We start from the raw sequence: 6,745 nt of genomic DNA, 5'->3' as shown, positions 1-6,745 counted from the left end.
ACCAGACCCTGGCAATTCGTTAACCAACCTGACCCGGACAATTCGTTAAGCAACCAGGACGGGCAATTCGTTAACCAACCAGGCCCGGACAATACTTTAACCACCCTGGTTTTCCAATTCGTGAACCAACTGGGAACGGACAATTCGGTAACCAACCCTGTCCTGGCAATGAGTGCACCAACCCGGCCGGACAATTCGTTAACCACCCTGTCCTTGCCAATTCGTGAACCAACTGGGAACGGACAATTCGTTAACCAACCCGGCCGGACAATTCGTTAACCAAGCTGGCTCTGGCAATTCGTTAACCTACACGGCCATGGCAATTCGTTAACCAACCTGACCCTGACAATTCGTTAACCAGCCAGGACGGGCAATTCGTTAACCAACCTGGCCCGGACAATTCCTTAACCACCCTGGCCTTGCCAATTCGTGAACCAACTGGGAACGGACAATTCGTTAACCAACCCGGCCGGACAATTCGTTAACCAAGCTGGCTCTGGCAATTCGTTAACCTACACGGCCATGGCAATTCGTTAACCAACCTGACCCTGACAATTCGTTAACCAGCCAGGACGGGCAATTCGTTAACCAACCTGGCCCGGACAATTCCTTAACCACCCTGGCCTTGCCAATTCGTGAACCAACTGGGAACGGACAATTCATTAAACAACCCTGTCCTGGCAATGAGTGCACCAACCCAGCCGGACAATTCGTTAACCAAGCTGGCTCTGGCAATTCGTTAACCTACTCGGACATGCCAATTCGTTAACCAGTCTGACCCGGACAATTCGTTAACCAACCCGGCCCGGCCCGGGCAATTGGTTAACCAACCGAGACTGGCCAATTCGTTATCCACCCCGGCCTGGCCAATTGGGTAACCAACCGGGCCTGGACAATTGATTAACCAGCCTGGCCCGGCCATAACGTTAACCAAGCGACTCCCGCCGATTACCCGCGCTGCAATGAATTTCGTTAAGTTGGGTCTGGCAAGCCGCTAACCCGGCCGGCCGGGCCTGACAACGCTCTCGAAACCCGGAACAGGCAGTTTCGTGAATCAACCGCGCACGCTCCTGACAATGGGCTAACCAACCCTGCACGGTCAAGTCGTTAACCAAGCCGAACCATTGACAATTCGCTAACCAACCCTGCTCGGGCAAATCGTTAACCAAACCCAACCCCGACAATTCGTTAACCAACCCTGCACGGTCAAGTCGTTAACCAAGCCCAAACCCGACAATTCGTTAACCAACCCATACATGGCAATTCGCTAAACAACCCGGCTCGGGCAAATGGTTAACCAAGCCGGCCGGGCAAATCGTTAACCGGCCCGGCAGTCCCGACAATTCGACAATCAACCAGCTGAGGACAAACCCTTCGCCCTCAATAACAACTAGTTCTTGCCCCGCCGTCAAAATGTCCCGGCCGATGTTCATCAGAAACTCCTTGCTGGCCCATGGGCCCAGTTACTCGCGCCGTTTACCCGCGCTGCACTGAATTTCGTCAAGTTGGGTCTGGCAACCCGCTAACCCGGCCGGCCGGGCCTGACAACGCTCTAGAAACCCGGAACAGGCAGTTTCGTGAACCAACCGCGCACGCTCCTGACAAGGCGTTAACCAACCCTGCACGGTCAAGTCGTTAACCAAGCCCAAACCCGACAATTCGTTAACCAACCCAACCATGGCAATTCGCTAACCAACCCGGCCCGGGCAAATGGTTAACCAAGCCCAACCCTGACAATTCGTTAACCAACCCGGCCCGGGCAAATGGTTAACCAAGCCGGCCGGGCAAATCGGTAACCGGCCCGGCAGCCCCGACTATTCGACAATCAACCAGCTGAGGACAAACCCTTCGCCCTCAATAACAACTAGTTCTTGCCCCGCCGTCAAAATGTCCCGGCCGATGTTCATCAGAAACTCCTTGCTGGCCCATGGGCCCCCCTCCTTACCTTAAGAGAGTCATAGTTACTCCCGCCGTTTACCCGCGCCGCACTGAATTACGTCAAGTTGGGTCTGGCAAGCCGCTAACCCGGCCGGCCGGGCCTGACAACGCTCTAGAAACCCGGAACAGGCAGTTTCGTGAACCAACCGCGCACGCTCCTGACAGTGCGTTAGCCAACCCTGCTCGGGCAAATCGTTAATCAAGCCCAACCCTGAAACTGCGTTAACCAACCCGGCCATGGCAATTCATTAACCAACCCGGCTCGGGCCAATGGTTAACCAAACCCAACCCTGACAATTCGGTAACCAACCCGGCTCGGGCAAATGGTTAACCAAGCCGGCCGGGCAAATCGTTAACCGGCCCGGCAGTCCCGACAATTCGACAATCAACCAGCTGAGGACAAACCCTTCGCCCTCAATAACAACTAGTTCTTGCCCCGCCGTCAAAATGTCCCGGCCGATGTTCATCAGAAACTCCTTGCTGGCCCATGGGCCCCCCTCCTTATTAAGAGAGTCATAGTTACTCCCGCCGTTTACCCGCGCCGCCCTGAATTTCGTCAAGTTGGGTCTGGCAAGCCGCTAACCCGGCCGGCCGGGCCTGACAACGCTCTAGAAACCCGGAACAGGCAGTTTCGTGAACCAACCGCGCACGCTCCTGACAATGCGTTAGCCAACCCTGCTCGGGCAAATCGTTAACCAAGCCCAAACCCGACAATTCGTTAACCAACCCGGCCATGGCAATTCGCTAACCAACCCGGCCCGGGCAAATGGTTAACCAAGCCGGCCGGGCAAATCGGTAACCGGCCCGGCAGCCCCGACTATTCGACAATCAACCAGCTGAGGACAAACCCTTCGCCCTCAATAACAACTAGTTCTTGCCCCGCCGTCAAAATGTCCCGGCCGATGTTCATCAGAAACTCCTTGCTGGCATAGTTACTCCCGCCGTTTACCCGCGCCGCACTGAATTTCGTCAAGTTGGGTCTGGCAAGCCGCTAACCCGGCCGGCCGGGCCTGACAACGCTCTAGAAACCCGGAACAGGCAGTTTCGTGAACCAACCGCGCACGCTCCTGACAATGCGTTAGCCAACCCTGCTCGGGCAAATCGTTAATCAAGCCCAACCCTGAAACTGCGTTAACCAACCCGGCCATGGCAATTCATTAACCAACCCGGCTCGGACAAATGGTTAACCAAGCCCAACCCTGACAATTCGGTAACCAACCCGGCTCGGGCAAATGATTAACCAAGCCGGCCGGGCAAATCGGTAACCGGCCCGGCAGCCCCGACTATTCGACAATCAACCCGCTGAGGACAAACCCTTCGCCCTCAATAACAACTAGTTCTTGCCCCGCCGTCAAAATGTCCCGGCCGATGTTCATCAGAAACTCCTTGCTGGCCCATGGGCCCCCCCTCCTTACCTTAAGAGAGTCATAGTTACTGCCGCCGTTTACCCGCGCCGCACTGAATTTCGTCAAGTTGGGTCTGGCAACCCGCTAACCCGGCCGGCCGGGCCTGACAACGCTCTAGAAACCCGGAACAGGCAGTTTCGTGAACCAACCGCGCACGCTCCTGACAAGGCGTTAACCAACCCTGCACGGTCAAGTCGTTAACCAAGCCCAAACCCGACAATTCGTTAACCAACCCAACCATGGCAATTCGCTAACCAACCCGGCCCGGGCAAATGGTTAACCAAGCCCAACCCTGACAATTCGTTAACCAACCCGGCCCGGGCAAATGGTTAACCAAGCCGGCCGGGCAAATCGGTAACCGGCCCGGCAGCCCCGACTATTCGACAATCAACCAGCTGAGGACAAACCCTTCGCCCTCAATAACAACTAGTTCTTGCCCCGCCGTCAAAATGTCCCGGCCGATGTTCATCAGAAACTCCTTGCTGGCCCATGGGCCCCCCTCCTTACCTTAAGAGAGTCATAGTTACTCCCGCCGTTTACCCGCGCCGCACTGAATTACGTCAAGTTGGGTCTGGCAACCCGCTAACCCGGCCGGCCGGGCCTGACAACGCTCTAGAAACCCGGAACAGGCAGTTTCGTGAACCAACTGCGCACGCTCCTGACAATGTGTTCACCCACCCTGCTCGGGCAAATCGTTAATCAAGCCCAACCCTGAAACTGCGTTAACCAAGCCCAACCCTGACAATTCGGTAACCAACCCGGCTCGGGCAAATGGTTAACCAAGCCGGCCGGGCAAATCGGTAACCGGCCCGGCAGCCCCGACTATTCGACAATCAACCAGCTGAGGACAAACCCTTCACCCTCAATAACAGCTACGTCTTGCCCCGCCGTCAAAATGTCCCGGCCGATGTTCATCAGAAACTCCTTGCTGGCCCATGGGCCCCCCTCCTTAACCTTAAGAGAGTCATAGTTACTCCCGCCGATGACCCGCGCTGCACTGAATTTCGTCAAGTTGGGTCTGGCAAGCCGCTAACCCGGCCGGCCGGGCCTGACAATGCTCTAGAAACCCGGAACAGGCAGTTTCGTGAACCAACCGCGCACGCTCCTGACAAGGCGTTAACCAACCCTGCACGGTCAAGTCGTTAACCAAGCCCAAACCCGACAATTCGTTAACCAACCCAACCATGGCAATTCGCTAACCAACCCGGCCCGGGCAAATGGTTAACCAAGCCCAACCCTGACAATTCGTTAACCAACCCGGCCCGGGCAAATGGTTAACCAAGCCGGCCGGGCAAATCGGTAACCGGCCCGGCAGCCCCGACTATTCGACAATCAACCCGCTGAGGACAAACCCTTCGCCCTCAATAACAACTAGTTCTTGCCCCGCCGTCAAAATGTCCCGGCCGATGTTCATCAGAAACTCCTTGCTGGCCCATGGGCCCCCCTCCTTACCTTAAGAGAGTCATAGTTACTCCCGCCGTTTACCCGCGCCGCACTGAATTTCGTCAAGTTGGGTCTGGCAAGCCGCTAACCCGGCCGGCCGGGCCTGACAATGCTCTAGAAACCCGGAACAGGCAGTTTCGTGAACCAACTGCGCACGCTCCTGACAATGTGTTCACCCACCCTGCTCGGGCAAATCGTTAACCAAGCCCAAACCCGACAATTCGTTAACCAACCCGGCCATGGCAATTCGCTAACCAACCCGGCCCGGGCAAATGGTTAACCAAGCCGGCCGGGCAAATCGGTAACCGGCCCGGCAGCCCCGACTATTCGACAATCAACCAGCTGAGGACAAACCCTTCGCCCTCAATAACAACTAGTTCTTGCCCCGCCGTCAAAATGTCCCGGCCGATGTTCATCAGAAACTCCTTGCTGGCCCATGGGCCCCCCTCCTTACCTTAAGAGAGTCATAGTTACTCCCGCCGTTTACCCGCGCCGCACTGAATTTCGTCAAGTTGGGTCTGGCAAGCCGCTAACCCGGCCGGCCGGGCCTGACAACGCTCTAGAAACCCGGAACAGGCAGTTTCGTGAACCAACCGCGCACGCTCATGACAATGCGTTAGCCAACCCTGCTCGGGCAAATCGTTAATCAAGCCCAACCCTGAAACTGCGTTAACCAACCCGGCCATGGCAATTCATTAACCAACCCGGCTCGGACAAATGGTTAACCAAGCCCAACCCTGACAATTCGGTAACCAACCCGGCTCGGGCAAATGGTTAACCAAGCCGGCCGGGCAAATCGGTAACCGGCCCGGCAGCCCCGACTATTCGACAATCAACCAGCTGAGGACAAACCCTTCACCCTCAATAACAACTACGTCTTGCCCCGCCGTCAAAATGTCCCGGCCGATGTTCATCAGAAACTCCTTGCTGGCCCATGGGCCCCCCTCCTTACCTTAAGAGAGTCATAGTTACTCCCGCCGATTACCCGCGCTGCACTGAATTTCGTCAAGTTGGGTCTGGCAAGCCGCTAACCCGGCCGGCCGGGCCTGACAATGCTCTAGAAACCCGGAACAGGCAGTTTCGTGAACCAACTGCGCACGCTCCTGACAATGTGTTCACCCACCCTGCTCGGGCAAATCGTTAACCAAGCCCAAACCCGACAATTCGTTAACCAACCCAACCATGACAATTCGTTAACCAAGCCGGCCGGGCAAATCGGTAACCGGCCCGGCAGCCCCGACTATTCGACAATCAACCAGCTGAGGACAAACCCTTCACTCTCAATAACAACGACGTCTTGCCCCGCCGTCAAAATGTCCCGGCCGATGTTCACCAGAAACTCCTTGCTGGCCCATGGGCCCCCCGCCTTAAGTCATAGTTACTCCCGCCGAATACCCGCGCTTCACTGAATTTCGTCAAGCTGGCCCTGTCAAATCCTTAACCCGACCGGACCCTGACAATTCGATAAAAAAAAACAGCTGGCGCAGCCCTCCTCTTCCAATGCTACGGCGCACGGGGCCCGCGCGGTGGGTGGGTGGGTGGGTGTGTGGGTGTGTGAGCTTGAACCATGTGTCCGGAGATCGGGTGGTCCAGGGAGTTTTGGTTACCCAGGTGCAATTCGTTAACCAAGTCTGGCTCGGAAGTCCGGATGCGGGTCGGATTTGCCGGCCACTGCCGGCCGGGAGTTCCAGAGCCCCGGCCGCCGGGGTCAAGTTCGGCCGCCCCTTTGACACATGCGATTTCTGTACGGGGGCATTGGCGGGGTTCCTGCAGATATATGGGGAGGCGGTTTTCACGATCACCGAGGAGTGGTCGACAGGCGGCACGGGCCTCCCCACATCGTTAACCCGGGCCGCGTGGCGGCATTTACGGCCGAATCTCAACTTTGCCCGTACGAATTTTCGGACCAATTCCCACTGGCGGAAGTCCGCCTGGGGACCGATTCGGAGGGCTGTGCC

The sequence above is a fragment of the Mobula birostris genome, unplaced genomic scaffold (genome assembly GCF_030028105.1).
Source record: "Mobula birostris isolate sMobBir1 unplaced genomic scaffold, sMobBir1.hap1 scaffold_1160, whole genome shotgun sequence".
Lineage (NCBI taxonomy): Eukaryota > Metazoa > Chordata > Chondrichthyes > Myliobatiformes > Myliobatidae > Mobula > Mobula birostris.
Note: the sequence above shows the minus strand (reverse complement) of the source record.